General features: G+C 40.5%; 40 pseudogenes; all 40 read right to left on the bottom strand.

Annotated features, from left to right (window-relative positions):
- Positions 1 to 8,452: 8,452 nt before the first annotated feature.
- LOC140566549 (5S ribosomal RNA) lies at positions 8,453 to 8,571 on the bottom strand (annotated as a pseudogene).
- Positions 8,572 to 8,744: 173 nt separating this feature from the next.
- On the bottom strand, positions 8,745 to 8,863 carry LOC140567261 (5S ribosomal RNA; annotated as a pseudogene).
- Positions 8,864 to 9,050: 187 nt separating this feature from the next.
- Positions 9,051 to 9,169, bottom strand: LOC140571466 (5S ribosomal RNA; annotated as a pseudogene).
- A 234-nt stretch (positions 9,170 to 9,403) lies between these two features.
- On the bottom strand, positions 9,404 to 9,522 carry LOC140566522 (5S ribosomal RNA; annotated as a pseudogene).
- A 187-nt stretch (positions 9,523 to 9,709) lies between these two features.
- LOC140572884 (5S ribosomal RNA) lies at positions 9,710 to 9,828 on the bottom strand (annotated as a pseudogene).
- Positions 9,829 to 10,065: 237 nt separating this feature from the next.
- On the bottom strand, positions 10,066 to 10,184 carry LOC140571064 (5S ribosomal RNA; annotated as a pseudogene).
- Positions 10,185 to 10,673: 489 nt separating this feature from the next.
- On the bottom strand, positions 10,674 to 10,792 carry LOC140566251 (5S ribosomal RNA; annotated as a pseudogene).
- Positions 10,793 to 10,977: 185 nt separating this feature from the next.
- Positions 10,978 to 11,096, bottom strand: LOC140570336 (5S ribosomal RNA; annotated as a pseudogene).
- Positions 11,097 to 11,282: 186 nt separating this feature from the next.
- LOC140571159 (5S ribosomal RNA) lies at positions 11,283 to 11,401 on the bottom strand (annotated as a pseudogene).
- Positions 11,402 to 11,586: 185 nt separating this feature from the next.
- On the bottom strand, positions 11,587 to 11,705 carry LOC140566250 (5S ribosomal RNA; annotated as a pseudogene).
- A 185-nt stretch (positions 11,706 to 11,890) lies between these two features.
- LOC140570335 (5S ribosomal RNA) lies at positions 11,891 to 12,009 on the bottom strand (annotated as a pseudogene).
- Positions 12,010 to 12,195: 186 nt separating this feature from the next.
- Positions 12,196 to 12,314, bottom strand: LOC140571158 (5S ribosomal RNA; annotated as a pseudogene).
- A 504-nt stretch (positions 12,315 to 12,818) lies between these two features.
- LOC140571517 (5S ribosomal RNA) lies at positions 12,819 to 12,937 on the bottom strand (annotated as a pseudogene).
- Positions 12,938 to 13,122: 185 nt separating this feature from the next.
- Positions 13,123 to 13,240, bottom strand: LOC140572315 (5S ribosomal RNA; annotated as a pseudogene).
- A 185-nt stretch (positions 13,241 to 13,425) lies between these two features.
- LOC140571492 (5S ribosomal RNA) lies at positions 13,426 to 13,544 on the bottom strand (annotated as a pseudogene).
- A 185-nt stretch (positions 13,545 to 13,729) lies between these two features.
- Positions 13,730 to 13,848, bottom strand: LOC140572533 (5S ribosomal RNA; annotated as a pseudogene).
- Positions 13,849 to 14,033: 185 nt separating this feature from the next.
- On the bottom strand, positions 14,034 to 14,151 carry LOC140572314 (5S ribosomal RNA; annotated as a pseudogene).
- Positions 14,152 to 14,336: 185 nt separating this feature from the next.
- LOC140567225 (5S ribosomal RNA) lies at positions 14,337 to 14,455 on the bottom strand (annotated as a pseudogene).
- Positions 14,456 to 14,640: 185 nt separating this feature from the next.
- Positions 14,641 to 14,759, bottom strand: LOC140570017 (5S ribosomal RNA; annotated as a pseudogene).
- Positions 14,760 to 14,944: 185 nt separating this feature from the next.
- On the bottom strand, positions 14,945 to 15,063 carry LOC140571578 (5S ribosomal RNA; annotated as a pseudogene).
- Positions 15,064 to 15,249: 186 nt separating this feature from the next.
- On the bottom strand, positions 15,250 to 15,368 carry LOC140571523 (5S ribosomal RNA; annotated as a pseudogene).
- A 185-nt stretch (positions 15,369 to 15,553) lies between these two features.
- LOC140571618 (5S ribosomal RNA) lies at positions 15,554 to 15,672 on the bottom strand (annotated as a pseudogene).
- Positions 15,673 to 15,857: 185 nt separating this feature from the next.
- Positions 15,858 to 15,976, bottom strand: LOC140572947 (5S ribosomal RNA; annotated as a pseudogene).
- Positions 15,977 to 16,162: 186 nt separating this feature from the next.
- Positions 16,163 to 16,281, bottom strand: LOC140571228 (5S ribosomal RNA; annotated as a pseudogene).
- A 185-nt stretch (positions 16,282 to 16,466) lies between these two features.
- LOC140566378 (5S ribosomal RNA) lies at positions 16,467 to 16,585 on the bottom strand (annotated as a pseudogene).
- A 185-nt stretch (positions 16,586 to 16,770) lies between these two features.
- On the bottom strand, positions 16,771 to 16,889 carry LOC140567308 (5S ribosomal RNA; annotated as a pseudogene).
- A 185-nt stretch (positions 16,890 to 17,074) lies between these two features.
- LOC140570879 (5S ribosomal RNA) lies at positions 17,075 to 17,193 on the bottom strand (annotated as a pseudogene).
- Positions 17,194 to 17,379: 186 nt separating this feature from the next.
- Positions 17,380 to 17,498, bottom strand: LOC140571617 (5S ribosomal RNA; annotated as a pseudogene).
- Positions 17,499 to 17,683: 185 nt separating this feature from the next.
- Positions 17,684 to 17,802, bottom strand: LOC140571062 (5S ribosomal RNA; annotated as a pseudogene).
- Positions 17,803 to 17,988: 186 nt separating this feature from the next.
- On the bottom strand, positions 17,989 to 18,107 carry LOC140571192 (5S ribosomal RNA; annotated as a pseudogene).
- A 185-nt stretch (positions 18,108 to 18,292) lies between these two features.
- Positions 18,293 to 18,411, bottom strand: LOC140567482 (5S ribosomal RNA; annotated as a pseudogene).
- A 185-nt stretch (positions 18,412 to 18,596) lies between these two features.
- Positions 18,597 to 18,715, bottom strand: LOC140568114 (5S ribosomal RNA; annotated as a pseudogene).
- A 185-nt stretch (positions 18,716 to 18,900) lies between these two features.
- LOC140572970 (5S ribosomal RNA) lies at positions 18,901 to 19,019 on the bottom strand (annotated as a pseudogene).
- Positions 19,020 to 19,204: 185 nt separating this feature from the next.
- On the bottom strand, positions 19,205 to 19,323 carry LOC140571061 (5S ribosomal RNA; annotated as a pseudogene).
- Positions 19,324 to 19,509: 186 nt separating this feature from the next.
- On the bottom strand, positions 19,510 to 19,628 carry LOC140573296 (5S ribosomal RNA; annotated as a pseudogene).
- Positions 19,629 to 19,813: 185 nt separating this feature from the next.
- Positions 19,814 to 19,932, bottom strand: LOC140568113 (5S ribosomal RNA; annotated as a pseudogene).
- Positions 19,933 to 20,117: 185 nt separating this feature from the next.
- LOC140572968 (5S ribosomal RNA) lies at positions 20,118 to 20,236 on the bottom strand (annotated as a pseudogene).
- Positions 20,237 to 20,421: 185 nt separating this feature from the next.
- Positions 20,422 to 20,540, bottom strand: LOC140573428 (5S ribosomal RNA; annotated as a pseudogene).
- A 185-nt stretch (positions 20,541 to 20,725) lies between these two features.
- Positions 20,726 to 20,844, bottom strand: LOC140572642 (5S ribosomal RNA; annotated as a pseudogene).
- A 185-nt stretch (positions 20,845 to 21,029) lies between these two features.
- On the bottom strand, positions 21,030 to 21,148 carry LOC140570016 (5S ribosomal RNA; annotated as a pseudogene).
- Between the last annotated feature and the right edge of the window lie 22 nt (positions 21,149 to 21,170).

Genomic DNA, 21,170 nt, shown 5'->3' with positions numbered 1-21,170 from the left:
TTATTGGTGTAGCGCAGCATAGTCACCCAGGCTGGGAATCAAACCCCAGTCTCCCACATGGTGTTGTTGTAACACAATGGTAGGTGGTGGTGTTATCTGTTGCGCCACACCAACCACAAATATTCTGTGTCTCAATTATTGGGAGATTAAGTAGGAAGCCAACTTCCATTCTTTGTGGATTGACAGAGATTGGAATTGCACTACCAAGGCTATAAGCCAAATGCACTTGCAAATTTTGAACTGTGGTGGTTGTTGCAGACTTTACAAGGCTCTCTACCATTTCAACTGGAACTAAATAAGAGGATATAGATCCTCCACTTAAACTGGTAACAGAGGAGCTAATCTCACTAAGAAACTGTTTGATCATGTTAAGTTCTATGAGATCAAACTCAACGGTTTTTGATAACCTGCTAAGTGTATGAACAGTGTTGTTCAGTATGGTTGAGTTAGTATTAACCATGAGAATGGTCCCCTGTAGTGTTTTACGGAGGCTCCGTAACTCCTACGAATTTCAGGCATTTCTTTATCCAGATCTTGGACCTGTTTCTTAAGTGTATTTATGTTTACAGAATTAGTGACTGAAAGGCCTATTGTACTGGAGCGGATTTATGTCGTTTCTCCAGGCCTATAGGGGGTGCAGGTTTGCACAGTTCGCTATGCTGAGCAAATAGGAAAAATTAACAGGAAAGGTTTTAGTTTTCTCATGAGGCAGGCGAAGCATGGTGTGTATCTACTCAAGCCATCCACTCCTTTCTGTTCCTTTGAGTGGCAATATGAGTAAGTTTGAAGTTTAGTTTGATTGTCAGATAATATACATGTCATTATTGAAGTAAATTTGGGAAGTTTTAACGTGCTGTATATGTCAGTATAGTGAAGTCCAATTTGAAGTTAAAATTGGCCCTTTGATGCATCCTATACATAAAAGGAAATGTTTATTTGATTTAAGTGGACATATTATGATTTGTATACTGAGTATCTTTCTGTATTTTGTATTCTTTCAGTTTCACACCTTTTTTGCATTAAATTCTGTCCAAATACATCACGCGCCTGTTCCTTGGAGGAAGTGATGCAAAAGGGAGTTTAGCTGGCTGTGAATCCCACTATAGGACACGGGGTCACATTGGGTGCAACAGTACACCTATAGAGAATAAGGATCCAACTGCTGAAGCTGCTGATAGTAACCCACCAAGGAAACGTTATATTTTCTGATCTGGTTAGAGTGGACCCATCTGTAGACCAGGCTATGATTTGGTTTTGACACCCTAATGCGATACGCAACTGGTGACAACTTGTCTACAATCTCGTACGGGCCTGACCAATTTGGAAAGAATTTCTTTGGGATGCCCATGGGTTTAGTGAAGTTAAAATACAGAATTTTGTCACCGATACTGTACTCTTGGTCAACAGCTTTCTTGTCATAATAGGCCTTCTGGCCCTTGGCACTAGCTTCTAAGTGTTCTTGTGCCCAGGAGAACATGTTCTGGAGGTGGGAACGCAAGTCTCCTATGTACTGGTGAGCACTGTAGGCATTTGCAATGCTCACATCTTCAGGGTGGTAAAGAAGATGTAAAGGAAGAGTAATTTCTCTTCCAGTCATCATTTCAAAAGGTGAAATGCCAGTGGATCGATGCGGGGTTGATCGAATGGCCATGAGAACCAAAGGAAGTTTGATATCCTAATCTTTGCCACTGGACTTGACATATTTCCGCAGCATGCTCACAATGGTTCGGTTAGCTCATTCCACCTGCCCGGACGATTGAGGGTGGTGGGCGAGGTGGAACTTCGCTTCTACCCCTAACATTTTCCATAGTCATGATGGCTGCGGTAAAATGGGTACCTCGGTCAGAGTCTACTGTCAGAGGCAGACCCCAGCGGCTGAAAACGTGGTTGATCAGTAGAATCGCAGTGGTCTCTGCTGTATCATTGGGTGCTGGGAGGCATTCAACCCACTTTGTGAAAGCACACGTGATGGTGAGGAGGTATTTGTTACCTCTTGAAGATTTTGGAACTGGACCAATCCAGTCCACTTGAAGATTAGACCAGGGAAATCTGATTCCTTTTTGTTGTAAAGGGGCTCTGTTTAGAGGCTGTGATGGTTGAAATTGACAACAGATCAGACAGCTCTGGACATATTCATCAACATCTCTGGCCATGAAAGGCCAATAAGCTACTTCCCGAAGGGTAAGTATGGTGAATCATGAGCATGCTGAATCATCACCCCCTGTGGTCAGTTGGGACAACCCAGCGAAGTGGTTCCTGGCTGTCTGGAGTATAGACAAGCAGTCCTTTGACAATCTTGAGATGACGTCTTAGGTTGTACAAGTTGCTAAGGTCGCTAGATTGCTGAAGCATTTCAGGAGAGACATGGTGTTTCTTTGGGTCAGATACTAGTTGGTAGATAGTCTTGGTCACCAGGTCCTGTTTTTGCATGGTAACCAAATCATTATCGCCTGGTTTTCTACCCAGATATACAATCTCATGCTTGCTAGTTGAGCGGTTGGTTATCTCTCGGGCTTGCCGCCGAGTGACCACATTAACCACGCAAGTCTCCGTCTTTTGAAGCCATTCTTCCAAAAATTGCCATGGTGTACCATTCAAAGCTCCTGCTTTGGCCAAATGGTCAGCCTCATCATTCCCATCCTTTTCTGGACCTGGGATGTTAGAGTGCCCTTTGACCTTTTTCCAATAGATTTTCATGCCGTGGTCGCTAACGAGTTTGTCACAAGCCAGGAAAAGTTCTCTGTGTTTGACATCTTTACCTCTGGCATTTTTCATGCCATTCTGTTTCCATAAGGGGAAGTGCAAAACAAAACTGTACTGGGCATAGTTAGAGTCTGAACATACTACAAATTCCATGAGGTTGGCTCGAGTTGCTAGCTGTAGGACTATGACTATGGTGGCGATCTCTGCGTACTGGCTTGATTTTGGTCCCAATTGGTATTGGCTGGACTCAAGGGTTGAGCTGTTTTGCCATACCATGCTGGTATGTCTGGCTCTCATGGTGGAAGGAGCATCCATCTGCATAAGCTCTTGCAAGGCCAGAGCAGACATTCTCATCGTAGAAATGGTGATTGGAAGGCAGCGCGGGTGTAGTAATGGTTATGGGCTCGGTGGGTCCATCCTCACAGTCACAACGCTTACATCCTGCCAGTCCATGGCCCAAGGCCATCTTTTGGTTTTGAGCATATCTTACCTCCACCTCATAGCCTTGTAGAGCCATCATCCAAGTTGCAATTCGGCTATTTGAGACTCTCCCTTCTCTAAGTCGTTGACTGTTCAAAAAGGTCACTGGTTTGTGGAAGGTTTCAATGATCACCTTCTGTCCTCCGATGTAGCTGTGAAAGGGTTTCATGGCCCATACAGTAGCACACAGTGCTTTCGCACAGTCTGAAAACTTTAGCTCTACGCTGCTTTTTTTTTCTCCCATGTGACTTTCCCATGTCTGGCTTCGCATAAGAATGTCGTCGACATAAATTAGGTTACTACGGGCCACTGCATCGCTCATGGCTTTGTGAAGAAAGATATTGAACTCAGCAGGAGAGTTGGAATATCCAAAGAGGCAGTGATTCCAGGTGAATTGCCAGTTGCCAAATGAGAAGGCAAGTTTGTACTGGTCAGCCGGATCCACTTTCATTGTTCAGAATCCATTCAACACATCAACGGTGGAAAAGAATTGAGTATTCTTGATTTTGGCTAGCTCTTGATCGAGGTGGATCATTGGACAGCGAGAGAGTGGAACCTGCTTATTCAACTGCCTGTAGTCAATAGTTAAGCGCCATTTTCCAGAGGGCTTTAACACTGGCCACAACGGGGAGTTGTAAGTTGAGTTGCATTCTCGAATTATCTTTTTCTCTAACAGTGAGTCTAAGATTCCTTGGATAGACTCATATGCTGTCAGGGGGATTTTATATTGACGGACATATGTGGGTGGTGCGTTTGGATCGGTGGGAATTCGTACCACATGGAGATCCGTTACACCACAATCAGTCCTTTGAAAAGATGTGTTTGAACTCATAAAACAGGCGTTGGAGCTGTTCTTTTTGAGTGTCTGTGGTGAGTGCATCAGCTTTGGCAAGCTGTTGTTGTACCTCGCCTTCAAAACCTGGATAGGGTTCTTCTGGAGCAGAAGTTACCTTTTCCTCACTAAAAGCTGAGCTTGGGCTTGGGCTCTCTTGGGCTCTCATCTCTGTGATGGCATGAATGACCATTTCTTCGCTTTTACTAAGATCAATGCGACAGATGGTATCTTGGTGTATTGCCTGATGTGGCATGATGGAGATCATTTTCATTGGAAGGGTAAAGAACCTGTCTTTACGCTCTCCAATGTCCGGTAGGGAGTTGGGCAACTCACCAATTAAAGGAATGGAGAGTTCAAAGTCATAAAACATGCTATCAATCAGATAGCCCAAAACTGTACGAGCAGTCACTTGTACTGCATAGTTAGTCACATTCTGGACTAACATATAGACTTAGCAATTGGTCAGCTCAAGTAAGGGTATACCGCAGGTGGACAAGTTAAGCTCAAAGAAACATGGAGCAGGTTGGAAAAAGACTTGTGAGCAGTCAAGCTTTTGTCCTTTTTGGATAACAAGTCGGATGGGAACACCAGCAGATCTTGCCGGGTGCATTGCGCAGTTGAGGAGTCTTCTCGGATGGATTCTTTTCCCCAGCCCACAAGATATATTTTGGATGGTGGCGGGGAAAGGTCCTGGCCTAGTCATGCGAGTGGAGGACCTTTGTCGCCTTCAGTAGGAAATTTTCCACCATCCTTCTTTGGCAGTTTGGAAGGTGCATCTGTGGTTTGGGTAATCTGAGCCAGTGTTTCTTCAAGGGATTGCATCTCTGACCTTAGCTCAGCATTAGTCTGTGCTTGTAATTCCCTGTCTTTGGCTTCCTGACAACGATCCCAATAGTACGCACCATTGTCTTGATTAATTGCCCTATCTTTCTTGTTTGAGTGTTGGTGGTTGCGACGTTGGTAATAGTCGCCACCATCTTTTTGGCGGTCATGTATTTGACGATGGCCACTCCCTTTTGACTGACCTTGTCTGTTTTCCCATCTTCTTTGTCCACTGTTATACTGAGATGGGTGACCCTGTGAAGTATAAACACGAGGATGATTTGTGCCGGGAACTTCAGAGCCTTCCAGTTCCAGATGTGTGTCGTCATCATTTTGAAGTGCCAGTACTCTGGAATTCTCTTCCTTCTTATCACTTGGGCGAACTATGGTTTCATAGTTCTAACTATGGTTTCATAGTTTCATATGGTTTCATAGCCATTTTCCGAATGTCCTGCATGGATGGGTTACCTTGTCGGGTGAACAGGGTTACGTGTGTCTGTACACACGGGTGAAGATTATGTAAGAAAAGGGACTTGAAAGCTCTGTCCTCTTCAAGGCCTGGTCCATTTCTCCCTTGGAAGTAGGCATGCCTTAACAAGGATTTTCATTTCTGTTTTGGCGGATTTGGATGGCCGAGATTGTGGCTGAGGTCTCGTCAGCAAAAGGTGAATATTCCTCTATGAGTGCATCATAGAGTCAGTTAAAATTATCCTGCACGTGCAGTGGCTGCGTTTCGATGAATGCATGAACATTTCTGGAAGTTGACTTCCAGATAAGTTTGACTTTTTCTCGCTGAGTAGAGTAAGGTAGATCAAGAAGACAATGTTCAATCTCTCTGAGATAGTCTTCAATATTGTGATAATGTTTATCTGGATCAAAACGCTCAATGTCTTTGGCAAGGGCATCGAGTTGTTTAAGCGCGGAGCATCATGACTCTCTGCCTTGTTATTATAGACGGATCTGTGACCCGCTTTAGGATAACCATACTCTGACTCTGATGAGATGTCATGATGTCGTGATGTGATATCGTGGTACCTTGAGTGTGGTAAAGAATACTCTCCTTATTGCTCATGGTATGGAGCCCTAGATCTCTCTAGAGAATAATCATAAGCCCTAGGCTTATCCCGGGGAGGCATATGGTTTAAGTACCGCAACTCACTTGAGTTTGTTATTTTGCGGCGATCAGCAACATGAACCTCAGGTTCGCGATGCTGGGTTGCCTGAAAATTTGAACGCTCAGTTGCGTCTTGTCTCGGAGGTGAGAAACACAGGGGAGATGAATAGGAGGTACATGGCCCAGCTGTGCGCTTTTCCCGAACTGAGCGCAACGAGGGAAGTGGAAGATGGCTGAATATTGGTTGTAAAGAACGAGGCCCCTCCATGTGCTCTTCCTGATCTAAGTAATCATTTGAGTCATGGCGATTAGAGGTGTTTTCTGCATTAACAGACTGGGACCATCTTTGGTCGACAGATCTACCTAGCGCGTGATCTGCACCCCGTTCCAAGAAAGCGGGGCCCGGTTCCATCAGGGCCCATGTTTCACGTCCTTCTGGAGATGTATGTTGTTTTAGGGACAACCTATCAATACGTTCAGACACAGACCTAACCTCCTTGTCTGACTCATGTTCTCCTTCTGAGTCATTAACAGACCTCTCGTTTTGTACATAAGTCAGATGCTCAATATCCTCATGTAGCCCATCCAGCTCTAGGCTGTTTTTTTTTTCTATGGAAAAGCAGGAACATTCGGCCGATAGCATCCTGGATATTGACATTATGTCCCTGTTGAATGAAAGACACTACTTCTCCTAATTTACATTCACAGTCTTCCATGGAATACTGTTGGAAATGTCTTCTGTCATCCTCTGACAGCCGAATAAGTTGACTGACAAAATCAGTAATAGAGGGGCGTTCTGGTCTCTCAGACATATCTGCTGCACAATGGGAACTCATTTTCTGACTTATGGTTCGGCACGAGGCACAGAAAAGTAGTGACTAGTGCAATGTGCTTGCACTTGTCTGAAGTAGTATGTGAAACAACACAATACAATTACAATAGTGGAGCAACAACACAGTATAATACCAATTGGTTCTAAATTACAAATTGTCACAACACAGGGTAGTATACGACTGTATAACTAACCTACTTTACCTACAGGGGTATAACAAGCATTAAAACAGCAAAGTATCTCAATGCCTCCGCAGTGTTTTCACAATGCAAGAAGTCTACTTTAGACTTTAGACACACAGGGTATAATACGCACTGTGGAATATGATTGCATAATTTATCCAGTTATCACTGGAAGCAAGCACTGAATAACATAAGTATTCTAATGCCTCTGCAATACCATAGTAATGCAGGAGGAAAAGGGGAAAGAGTGAAATTAGAATGTAATGCTTTTGAAAAACGTAAGTATGTATATATACTTCTAATTAACAAAATGTACTATGTAAGTTTTGCTAATTATTAAGTATCTGTATCTGTAATTAAGTCAATAACCTAATTTCTACAATCACTGACTGAATATAAATTACTACAACTGAACAACAACCCACCAACAACCTAAATATTTGCCACTGCAATTGATCTACCCTTGTAGATTTTTGTTTAGCAGATTATGTAACCCAATGCTGTGTGTATGATCTCAAGGGGTGCGAGGCTTTATCCACTCACATGGCGGAGTGGAACAAAAGCCAAGCCCTCGGAGGGAGATTTAAACACACAAGATGGCATGTAGAGTCCACAAGCGATAGTAACTACACAGCTTAGGCTATAAAAGCGCGACCACAGCTCCGCGAGGGGATCTAGCAGTGAATTGATCGAAACTAACGTTTCTTGAGGTGTTAGAGTCACTTTAGATCAAGCTCACCGATGTAATTTGAAATCAAATGGTACGATGAAGTTACGTTAGTTACAAGGGGGAAAAAAAAGGAGAGGATCGTAAAAGTAACTTGTGTGCTCACGAGGAGCGCATGAGAGAACAGGGATGATCAAACGCTGTACTTTGTCTAATCTAATCAGTGTAAACAAACAATCATACAGACTAATGAATCACTATTTTAGGAGCACCAAAAATCCAAAAGTCTATTGAATAACTCTAATACTGCCCAGATGTACAGTCTTACTTTTAGATGAGTGTCCGTTATAAATACAAAATAAATACAAAATCAGCTGTAGTGTACGGAGACACATCTGAAGAATACTTTGGAGAGCCTACGGAATTCTGGAGAAAGGTCTTGTGGACAGAGCAGACTAAGATTAACCTATATCACAGTGATATAAAGACAAAAATGGGGGGTAAAATTTTGTCTGCACTAACCCTCTTATTAACAGTACTTACCATTGAGTCCATAGAAACAATCCAAAACATAGGAGTTGTAAAGCTCCTGCAAAGCTGTTTGTACTTCAGACATCCTTCTTTCTGAAGACAGTTTCAGTTCCTGAGTGTTAAGGAAAAGTCGGAACCATGTCATATATATTTGTTCAAAACCAAGCAAAAGCATTCCATTTCAACACATCAACATTTACAACACAAAAGAGTTTCAACTACAAATTTGTGCAAAAGATGTAAATAACATGGAAATGTAAGCTTTAATTGTTTGCAGGATTGGAAAAGCTTACAACACCTCGTATTCCCAGACAGTCTCCCATTCAAGTACTAACCAGGCCCAACCCTAGGTAGCTTCTGAGATCAGACTAGATCAGGCGTTCTAAGGGTGGAATGGCCGTAAGCAGAAGAACCTTGCAAACTAGAGGATTCAAATTTTATAGCTAAGACCATATTTGTTCAAAACCAAGCAAAAGCATTCCATTTCAACACATCAACATTTACAACACAAAACAGCTTCAACTACAAATTTGTGCAAAAGATGTAAATAACATGGAAATGTAAGCTTGAATTGGAAAAGCTTACAACACCTGGTATTCCCAGACAGTCTCCCATTCAAGTATTAAACAGGCCCAACCTTATGTAGCTTCTGAGATCAGACGAGATCAGGCGTTCTAAGTGTGGAATGGCCGTAAGCAGAAGAATCTTGCAAACTAGAGGATTTAAAAATTCCATAGCTAAGACCATATTTGTTCAAAACCAAGCAAAAGCATTCCATTTCAACACATCAACATTTACAACACAAAAGAGTTTCAACTACAAATTTGTGCAAAAGATGTAAATAAAATGGAAATGTAAGCTTTAATTCTTTGCAGGATTGGAAAACCTTACAACACCTGGTATTCCCAGACAGTCTCCCATTCAAGTACTAACCAGGCCCAACCCTAGGTAGCTTCTGAGATCAGACGAGATCAGGCGTTCAAAGGGTGGAATGGCCGTAAGCAGAAGAACCGTGCAAACCAGAAGATTCAAATTTCCAAGAAAAAGCAAGCAGAAGAACCGTGCAAACTAGAGGATTCAAATTTTATAGCTAAGACCATATTTGTTCAAAACCAAGAAAAAGCATTCCATTTCAACACATCAACATTTACAACACAAAAGAGTTTCAAGTACAAATTTGTGCAAAAGATGTAAATAACATGGAAATGTAAGCTTTAATTGTTTGCAGGATTGGAAAAGCTAACAACACCTGGTATTCCCAGACAGTCTCCCATTCAAGTACTAACCAGGCCCAACCCTAGGTTGCTTCTGAGATCAGACGAGATCAGGTATTCTACGGGTGGAATGGCCGTAAGCAGAAGCACCTTGCAAACTAGAGGATTTAAAAATTCCATAGCTAAGACCATATTTGTTCAAAACCAAGCAAAAGCATTCCATTTCAACACATCAACATTTACAACACAAAAGAGTTTCAACTACAAATTTGTGCAAAAGATGTAAATAACATGGAAATGTAAGCTTTAATTGTTTGCAGGATTGGAAAAGCTTACAACACCTGGTATTCCCAGACAGTCTCCCATTCAAGTACTAACCAGGCCCAACCCTAGGTAGCTTCTGAGATCAGACGAGATCAGGCGTTCAAAGGGTGGAATGGCCGTAAGCAGAAGAACCGTGCAAACCAGAAGATTCAAATTTCCAAGAAAAAGCAAGCAGAAGAACCGTGCAAACTAGAGGATTCAAATTTTATAGCTAAGACCATATTTGTTCAAAACCAAGAAAAAGCATTCCATTTCAACACATCAACATTTACAACACAAAAGAGTTTCAACTAAACAAATTGTGCAAAAGATGTAAATAACATAGAAAAATGTAAGCTTTAATTGTTTGCAGGATTGGAATAGCTTACAACACCTGGTATTCCCAGACAGTCTCCCATTCAAGTACTGACCAGGCCCAACCCTAGGTAGCTTCTGAGATCAGACGAGATCAGGCATTCTAAGGGTGGAATGGCCGTAAGCAGAAGCACCATGCAAACTAGAGGATTCAAATTTCATAGCTAAGACCATATTTGTTCAAAACCAAGCAAAAGCATTCCATTTCAACAAATCAACATTTACAACACAAAAGAGTTTCAAGTACAAATTTGTGCAAAAGATGTAAATAACATGGAAATGTAAGCTTTAATTGTTTGCAGGATTGGAAAAGCTTACAACACCTGGTATTCCTAGACAGTCTCCCAATCAAATACTAACCAGGCCCAACCCTAAGCAGCTTCTGAGATCAAACGACATCAGGCATTCTAAGGGTGGAATGGCCGTAAGCAGAAGCACCTTGCAAACTAGAGGATTCAAATTTCATAGCTAAGACCATATTTGTTCAAAACCAAGCAAAAGCATTCCATTTCAACACATCAACATTTACAACACAAAAGAGTTTCAACTACAAATTTGTGCAAAAGATGTAAATAACATGGAAATGTAAGCTTTAATTGTTTGCAGGATTGGAAAAGCTTACAACACCTGGTATTCCCAGACAGTCTCCCATTCAAGTACTAACCAGGCCCAACCCTAGGGAGCTTCTGAGATCAGACGAGATCAGGTATTCTACGGGTGGAATGGCCGTAAGCAGAAGCACCTTGCAAACTAGAGGATTCAAATTTCATAGCTAAGACCATATTTGTTCAAAACCAAACAAAAGCATTCCATTTCAACACATCAACATTTACAACACAAAAGAGTTTCAACTACAAATTTGTGCAAAAGATGTAAATAACATGGAAATGTAAGCTTTAATTGTTTGCAGGATTGGAAAAGCTTACAACACCTGGTATTCCCAGACAGTCTCCCATTCAAGTACTAACCAGGCCCAACCCCAGGTAGCTTCTGAGATCAGACGAGATCAGGCATTCTAAGGGTGGAATGGCCGTAAGCAGAAGCACCTTGCAAACTAGAGGATTCAAATTTTATATCTAAGACCATATTTGTTTAAAACCAAGCAAAAGCATTCCATTTCAACACATCAACATTTACAACACAAAACAGTTTCAACAAAAAAAATTGTGCAAAAGATGTAAGTAACATGGAAATGTAAGCTTTAATTGTTTGCAGGATTGGAAAAGCTTACAACACCTGGTATTCCCAGACAGTCTCCCATTCAAGTACTAACCAGGCCCAACCCTAGGTCGCTTCTGAGATCAGACGAGATCAGGCATTCTAAGGGTGGAATGGCCGTAAGCAGAAGCACCTTGCAAACTAGAGGATTCAAATTTCATAGCTAAGACCATATTTGTTCAAAACCAAGCAAAAGCATTCCATTTCAACACATCAACATTTACAACACAAAAGAGTTTCAACTACAAATTTGTGCAAAAGATGTAAATAACATGGAAATGTAAGCTTTAATTGTTTGCAGGATTGGAAAAGCTTACAACACCTGGTATTCCCAGACAGTCTCCCATTCAAGTACTAACCAGGCCCAACCCTAGGGAGCTTCTGAGATCAGACGAGATCAGGTATTCTACGGGTGGAATGGCCGTAAGCAGAAGCACCTTGCAAACTAGAGGATTCAAATTTCATAGCTAAGACCATATTTGTTCAAAACCAAACAAAAGCATTCCATTTCAACACATCAACATTTACAACACAAAAGAGTTTCAACTACAAATTTGTGCAAAAGATGTAAATAACATGGAAATGTAAGCTTTAATTGTTTGCAGGATTGGAAAAGCTTACAACACCTGGTATTCCCAGACAGTCTCCCATTCAAGTACTAACCAGGCCCAACCCCAGGTAGCTTCTGAGATCAGACGAGATCAGGCATTCTAAGGGTGGAATGGCCGTAAGCAGAAGCACCTTGCAAACTAGAGGATTCAAATTTTATATCTAAGACCATATTTGTTTAAAACCAAGCAAAAGCATTCCATTTCAACACATCAACATTTACAACACAAAACAGTTTCAACAAAAAAAATTGTGCAAAAGATGTAAGTAACATGGAAATGTAAGCTTTAATTGTTTGCAGGATTGGAAAAGCTTACAACACCTGGTATTCCCAGACAGTCTCCCATTCAAGTACTAACCAGGCCCAACCCTAGGTCGCTTCTGAGATCAGACGAGATCAGGCATTCTAAGGGTGGAATGGCCGTAAGCAGAAGCACCTTGCAAACTAGAGGATTCAAATTTCATAGCTAAGACCATATTTGTTCAAAACCAAGCAAAAGCATTCCATTTCAACACATCAACATTTACAACACAAAAGAGTTTCAACTACAAATTTGTGCAAAAGATGTAAATAACATGGAAATGTAAGCTTTAATTGTTTGCAGGATTGGAAAAGCTTACAACACCTGGTATTCCCAGACAGTCTCCCATTCAATCAGACGAGATCAGACGAGATCAGGCATTCTAAGGGCGGAATGGCCGTAAGCAGAAGAGCCTTGCAAATTAGAGGATTCAAATTTCATAGCTAAGACCATATTTGTTCAAAACCAAGCAAAAGCATTCCATTTCAACACATCAACATTTACAACACAAAAGAGTTTCAACTACAAATCCTCTAACATTTACAACACAAAAGAGTTTCAACAAAAAAAATTGTGCAAAAGATGTAAATAACATGGAAATGTAAGCTTTAATTGTTTGCAGGATTGGAAAAGCTTACAACACCTGGTATTCCCAGACAGTCTCCCATTCAAGTACTAACCAGGCCCAACCCTAGGTAGCTTCTGAGATCAAACGAGATCAGGCATTCTAAGGGTGGAATGGTTGTATGCAGAAGCACCTTGCAAACTAGAGGATTCAAATTTCATAGCTAAGACCATATTTGTTCAAAACCAAGCAAAAGCATTCCATTTCAACACATCAACATTTACAACACAAAAGAGTTTCAACTACAAATTTGAGCTAAAGATGTAAATAACATGGAAATGTAAGCTTTAATTGTTTGCAGGATTGGAAAAGCTTACAACACCTGGTATTCCCAGACAGTCTCCCATCAAGTACTAACCAGGCCCAACCCTAGGTAGCTTCTGAGATCAGACGAGATCAGGCATTCTAAGGGCGGAATGGCCGTAAGCAGAAGAGCCTTGCAAATTAGAGGATTCAAATTTCATAGCTAAGACCATATTTGTTCAAAACCAAGCAAAAGCATTCCATTTCAACACATCAACATTTACAACACAAAAGAGTTTCAACTACAAATTTGTGCAAAAGATGTAAATAACATGGAAATGTAAGCTTTAATTGTTTGCAGGATTGGAAAAGCTTACAACACCTGGTATTCCCAGACAGTCTCCCATTCAAGTACTAACCAGGCCCAACCCTAGGTAACTTCTGAGAACAGACGAGATCAGGCGTTCTAAGGGTGGATTGGCCGTAAGCAGAAGCACCTTGCAAACTAGAGGATTCAAATTTCATAGCTAAGACCATATTTGTTCAAAACCAAGCAAAAGCATTCCATTTCAACACATCAACATTTACAACACAAAAGAGTTTCAACTACAAATTTGAGCTAAAGATGTAAATAACATGGAAATGTAAGCTTTAATTGTTTGCAGGATTGGAAAAGCTTACAACACCTGGTATTCCCAGACAGTCTCCCATTCAAGTACTAACCAGGCCCAACCCCAGGTAGCTTCTGAGATCAGACGAGATCAGGCATTCTAAGGGTGGAATGGCTGTATGCAGAAGCACCTTGCAAACTAGAGGATTCAAATTTCATAGCTAAGACCATATTTGTTCAAAACCAAGCAAAAGCATTCCATTTCAACACATCAACATTTACAACACAAAAGAGTTTCAACTACAAATTTGAGCTAAAGATGTAAATAACATGGAAATGTAAGCTTTAATTGTTTGCAGGATTGGAAAAGCTTACAACACCTGGTATTCCCAGACAGTCTCCCATCAAGTACTAACCAGGCCCAACCCTAGGTAGCTTCTGAGATCAGACGAGATCAGGCATTCTAAGGGCGGAATGGCCGTAAGCAGAAGAGCCTTGCAAATTAGAGGATTCAAATTTCATAGCTAAGACCATATTTGTTCAAAACCAAGCAAAAGCATTCCATTTCAACACATCAACATTTACAACACAAAAGAGTTTCAACTACAAATTTGTGCAAAAGATGTAAATAACATGGAAATGTAAGCTTTAATTGTTTGCAGGATTGGAAAAGCTTACAACACCTGGTATTCCCAGACAGTCTCCCATTCAAGTACTAACCAGGCCCAACCCTAAGTAGCTTCTGAGATCAGACGAGATCAGGCATTCTAAGGGTGGAATGGCCGTAAGCAGAACCACTTTGCAAACTAGAGGATTCAAATTTCATAGCTAAGACCATATTTGTTCAAAACCAAACAAAAGCATTCCATTTCAACACATCAACATTTACAACACAAAAGAGTTTCAACTACAAATTTGTGCAAAAGATGTAAATAACATGGAAATGTAAGCTTTAATTGTTTGCAGGATTGGAAAAGCTTACAACACCTGGTATTCCCAGACAGTCTCCCATTCAAGTACTAACCAGGCCCAACCCTAGGTAACTTCTGAGAACAGACGAGATCAGGCGTTCTAAGGGTGGAATGGCCGTAAGCAGAAAAACCTTGCAAACTAGAGGATTCAAATTTCATAGCTAAGACCATATTTGTTCAAGACCAAGCAAAAGCATTCCATTTCAACACATCAACATTTACAACACAAAAGAGTTTCAACTACAAATTTGAGCTAAAGATGTAAATAACATGGAAATGTAAGCTTTAATTGTTTGCAGGATTGGAAAAGCTTACAACACCTGGTATTCCCAGACAGTCTCCCATTCAAGTACTAACCAGGCCCAACCCTAGGTAGCTTTTGAGATCAGACGAGATCAGGCATTCTAAGGGTGGAATGGCCGTAAGCAGAAGCACCTTGCAAACTAGAGGATTCAAATTTCATAGCTAAAACCATATTTGTTCAAAACCAAGCAAAAGCATTCCATTTCAACACATCAACATTTACAACACAAAAGAATTTCAACTAATAAAATTGTGCAAAAGATGTAAATAACATGGAAATGTAAGCTTTAATTGTTTGCAGGATTGGAAAAGCTTACAACACCTGGTATTCCCAGACAGTCTCCCATTCAAGTACTAACCAGGCCCAACCCTAGATAGCTTCTGAGATCAGACGAGATCAGGCATTCTAAGGGTGGAACGGCCGTAAGCAGAAGCACCTTGCAAACTAGAGGATTCAAATTTCATAGCTAAGACCATATTTGTTCAAAACCAAACAAAAGCATTCCATTTCAACACATCAACATTTACAACACAAAAGAGTTTCAACTACAAATTTGTGCAAAAGATGTAAATAACATGGAAATGTAAGCTTTAATTGTTTGCAGGATTGGAAAAGCTTACAACACCTGGTATTCCCAGACAGTCTCCCATTCAAGTACTAACCAGGCCCAACCCTAGGTAACTTCTGAGAACAGACGAGATCAGGCGTTCTAAGGGTGGAACGGCCGTAAGCAGAAAAACCTTGCAAACTAGAGGATTCAAATTTCATAGCTAAGACCATATTTGTTCAAAACCAAGCAAAAGCATTCCATTTCAACACATCAACATTTACAACACAAAAGAGTTTCAACTACAAATTTGAGCTAAAGATGTAAATAACATGGAAATGTAAGCTTCAATTGTTTGCAGGATTGGAAAAGCTTACAACACCTGGTATTCCCAGACAGTCTCCCATTCAAGTACTGACCAGGCCCAACCCTAGGTAGCTTCTGAGATCAGACGAGATCAGGCATTCTAAGCGTGGAATGGCCGTAAGCAGAAGAACCTTGCAAACTAGAGGATTCAAATTTCATAGCTAAGACCATATTTGTTCAAAACCAAGCAAAAGCATTCCATTTCAACACATCAACATTTACAACACAAAAGAGTTTCAACTAAAACATTTGTGCAAAAGATGTAAATAACATGGAAATGTAAGCTTTAATTGTTTGCAGGATTGGAAAAGCTTACAACACCTGGTATTCCCAGACAGTCTCCCATTCAAGTACTAACCAGGCCCAACCCTAAGTTGCTTCTGAGATCAGACGAGATCAGGCATTCTAAGGGTGGAATGGCCGTAAGCAGAAGCACCTTGCAAACTAGAGGTTTAAAATTTCATAGCTAAGACCATATTTGTTCAAAACCAAGCAAAAGCATTCCATTTCAACACATCAACATTTACAACACAAAAGAGTTTCAACTACAAATTTGTGCAAAAGATGTAAATAACATGGAAATGTAAGCTTTAATTGTTTGCAGGATTGGAAAAGCTTACAACACCTGGTATTCCCAGACAGTCTCCCATTCAAGTACTAACCAGGCCCAACCCTAGGTAGCTTCTGAGAACAGACGAGAGCAGGCGTTCTAAGGGTGGAATGGCCGTAAGCAGAAAAACCTTGCAAACTAGCGGATTCAAATTTCATAGCTAAGACCATATTTGTTCAAGACCAAGCAAAAGCATTCCATTTCAACACATCAACATTTACAACACAAAAGAGTTTCAACTACAAATTTGTGCAAAAGATGTAAATAACATGGAAATGTAAGCTTTAATTGTTTGCAGGATTGGAAAAGCTTACAACACCTCGTATTCCCAGACAGTCTCCCATTCAAGTACTAACCAGGCCCAACCTTAGGTAGCTTCTGAGAACAGACGAGATCAGGCGTTCTAAGGGTGGAATGGCCGTAAGCAGAAGCACCTTGCAAACTAGAGGATTCAAATTTCATAGCTAAGACCATATTTGTTCAAGACCAAGCAAAAGCATTCCATTTCAACACATCAACATTTATAACACAAAAGAGTTTCAACTACAAATTTGAGCTAAAGATGTAAATAACATGGAAATGTAAGCTTTAATTGTTTGCAGGATTGGAAAAGCTTACAACACCTGGTATTCCCAGACAGTCTCCCATTCAAGTACTGACCAGGCCCAACCCTAGGTAGCTTCTGAGATCAGACGAGATCAGGCATTCTAAGGGTGGCATGGCCGTAAGCAGAAGAACCTTGCAAACTAGAGGATTCAAATTTCATAGCTAAGACCATATTTGTTCAAAACCAAGCAAAAGCATTCCATTTCAACACATCAACATTTACAACACAAAAGAGTTTCAACTAAAACATTTGTGCAAAAGATGTAAATAACATGGAAATGTAAGCTTTAATTGTTTGCAGGATTGGAAAAGCTTACAACACCTGGTATTCCCAGACAGTCTCCCATTCAAGTACTAACCAGGCCCAACCCTAGGTAACTTCTGAGAACAGACGAGATCAGGCGTTCTAAGGGTGGAACGGCCGTAAGCAGAAAAACCTTGCAAACTAGAGGATTCAAATTTCATAGCTAAGACCATATTTGTTCAAAACCAAGCAAAAGCATTCCATTTCAACACATCAACATTTACAACACAAAAGAGTTTCAACTACAAATTTGAGCTAAAGATGTAAATAACATGGAAATGTAAGCTTCAATTGTTTGCAGGATTGGAAAAGCTTACAACACCTGGTATTCCCAGACAGTCTCCCATTCAAGTACTGACCAGGCCCAACCCTAGGTAGCTTCTGAGATCAGACGAGATCAGGCATTCTAAGGGTGGAATGGCCGTAAGCAGAAGAACCTTGCAAACTAGAGGATTCAAATTTCATAGCTAAGACCATATTTGTTCAAAACCAAGCAAAAGCATTCCATTTCAAAACATCAACATTTACAACACAAAAGAGTTTCAACTAAAACATTTGTGCAAAAGATGTAAATAACATGGAAATGTAAGCTTTAATTGTTTGCAGGATTGGAAAAGCTTACAACACCTGGTATTCCCAGACAGTCTCCCATTCAAGTACTAACCAGGCCCAACCCTAGTTAGCTTCTGAGAACAGACGAGAGCAGGCGTTCTAAGGGTGGAATGGCCGTAAGCAGAAGAACCTTGCAAACTAGAGGATTCAAATTTCATAGCTAAGACCATATTTGTTCAAAACCAAGCAAAAGCATTCCATTTCAACACATCAACATTTACAACACAAAAGAGTTTCAACTACAAATTTGTGCAAAAGATGTAAATAACATGGAAATGTAAGCTTTAATTGTTTGCAGGATTGGAAAAGCTTACAACACCTGGTATTCCCAGACAGTCTCCCATTCAAGTACTAACCAGGCCCAACCTTAGGTAGCTTCTGAGATCAAACAAGATCAGGTATTCTACGGGTGGAATGGCCGTAAGCAGAAGCACCTTGCAAACTAGAGGATTCAAATTTCATAGCTAAGACCATATTTGTTCAAAACCAAACAAAAGCATTCCATTTCAACACATCAACATTTACAACACAAAAGAGTTTCAACTACAAATTTGTGCAAAAGATGTAAATAACATGGAAATGTAAGCTTTAATTGTTTGCAGGATTGGAAAAGCTTACATAACCTGGTATTCCCAGACAGTCTCCCATTCAAGTACTAACCAGGCCCAACCCTAGGTAGCTTCTGAGAACAGACGAGAGCAGGCGTTCTAAGGGTGGAATGGCCGTAAGCATAAAAACCTTGCAAACTAGAGGATTCAAATTTCATAGCTAAGACCATATTTGTTCAAGACCAAGCAAAAGCATTCCATTTCAACACATCAACATTTACAACACAAAAGAGTTTCAACTACAAATTTGAGCTAAAGATGTAAATAACATGGAAATGTAAGCTTTAATTGTTTGCAGGATTGGAAAAGCTTACAACACCTGGTATTCCCAGACAGTCTCCCATTCAAGTACTAACCAGGACCAACCCTAGGTAGCTTCTGAGATCAGACGAGATCAGGCATTCTAAAGGTGGAATGGCCGTAAGCAGAAGCACCTTGCAAACTAGAGGATTCAAATTTCATAGCTAAGACCATATTTGTTCAAGACCAAGCAAAAGCATTCCATTTCAACACATCAACATTTACAACACAAAAGAGTTTCAACTACAAATTTGAGCTAAAGATGTAAATAACATGGAAATGTAAGCTTTAATTGTTTGCAGGATTGGAAAAGCTTACAACACCTGGTATTCCCAGACAGTCTCCCATTCAAGTACTGACCAGGCCCAACCCTAGGTAGCTTCTGAGATCAGACGAGATCAGGCATTCTAAGGGTGGAATGGCCGTAAGCAGAAGAACCTTGCAAACTAGTGGATTCAAATTTCATAGCTAAGACCATATTTGTTCAAAACCAAGCAAAAGCATTCCATTTCAACACATCAATATTTACAACACAAAAGAGTTTCAACTAAAACATTTGTGCAAAAGATGTAAATAACATGGAAATGTAAGCTTTAATTGTTTGCAGGATTGGAAAAGCTTACAACACCTGGTATTCCCAGACAGTCTCCCATTCAAGTACTAAGCAGGCCCAACCCTAAGTTGCTTCTGAGATCAGACGAGATCAGGCATTCTAAGGGTGGAATGGCCGTAAGCAGAAGCACCTTGCAAACTAGAGGTTTAAAATTTCATAGCTAAGACCATATTTGTTCAAAACCAAGCAAAAGCATTCCATTTCAACACATCAACATTTACAACACAAAAGAGTTTCAACTACAAATTTGTGCAAAAGATGTAAATAACATGGAAATGTAAGCTTTAATTGTTTGCAGGATTGGAAAAGCTTACATAACCTGGTATTCCCAGACAGTCTCCCATTCAAGTACTAACCAGGCCCAACCCTAGGTAGCTTCTGAGAACAGACGAGAGCAGGCGTTCTAAGGGTGGAATGGCCGTAAGCAGAAAAACCTTGCAAACTAGAGGATTCAAATTTCATAGCTAAGACCATATTTGTTCAAGACCAAGCAAAAGCATTCCATTTCAACACATCAACATTTACAACACAAAAGAGTTTCAACTACAAATTTGAGCTAAAGATGTAAATAACATGGAAATGTAAGCTTTAATTGTTTGCAGGATTGGAAAAGCTTACAACACCTGGTATTCCCAGACAGTCTCCCATTCAAGTACTAACCAGGACCAACCCTAGGTAGCTTCTGAGATCAGACGAGATCAGGCATTCTAAAGGTGGAATGGCCGTAAGCAGAAGCACCTTGCAAACTAGAGGATTCAAATTTCATAGCTAAGACCATATTTGTTCAAGACCAAGCAAAAGCATTCCATTTCAACACATCAACATTTACAACACAAAAGAGTTTCAACTACAAATTTGAGCTAAAGATGTAAATAACATGGAAATGTAAGCTTTAATTGTTTGTAGGATTGGAAAAGCTTACAACACCTGGTATTCCCAGACAGTCTCCCATTCAAGTACTGACCAGGCCCAACCCTAAGTAGCTTCTGAGATCAGATGAGAGCAGGCATTCTAAGGGCGGAATGGCCGTAAGCAGAAGAGCCTTGCAAATTAGAGGATTCAAATTTCATAGCTAAGACCATATTTGTTCAAAACCAAGCAAAAGCATTCCATTTCAACACATCAACATTTACAACACAAAAGAGTTTCAACTACAAATTTGTGCAAAAGATGTAAATAACATGGAAATGTAAGCTTTAATTGTTTGCAGGATTGGAAAAGCTTACAACACCTGGTATTCCCAGACAGTCTCCCATTCAAGTACTAACCAGGCCCAACCCTAAGTAGCTTCTGAGATCAGACGAGATTAGGCATTCTAAGGGTGGAATGGCCGTAAGCAGAACCACTTTGCAAACTAGAGGATTCAAATTTCATAGCTAAGACCATATTTGTTCAAAACCAAACAAAAGCATTCCATTTCAACACATCAACATTTACAACACAAAAGAGTTTCAACTACAAATTTGTGCAAAAGATGTAAATAACATGGAAATGTAAGCTTTAATTGTTTGCAGGATTGGAAAAGCTTACAACACCTGGTATTCCCAGACAGTCTCCCATTCAAGTACTAACCAGGCCCAACCCTAGGTAACTTCTGAGAACAGACGAGATCAGGCGTTCTAAGGGTGGAATGGCCGTAAGCAGAAAAACCTTGCAAACTAGAG

The sequence above is a fragment of the Salminus brasiliensis genome, chromosome 11 (genome assembly GCF_030463535.1).
Source record: "Salminus brasiliensis chromosome 11, fSalBra1.hap2, whole genome shotgun sequence".
Classification (NCBI taxonomy): domain Eukaryota; kingdom Metazoa; phylum Chordata; class Actinopteri; order Characiformes; family Bryconidae; genus Salminus; species Salminus brasiliensis.
This window is presented reverse-complemented; position numbering and strand designations above follow the sequence as displayed.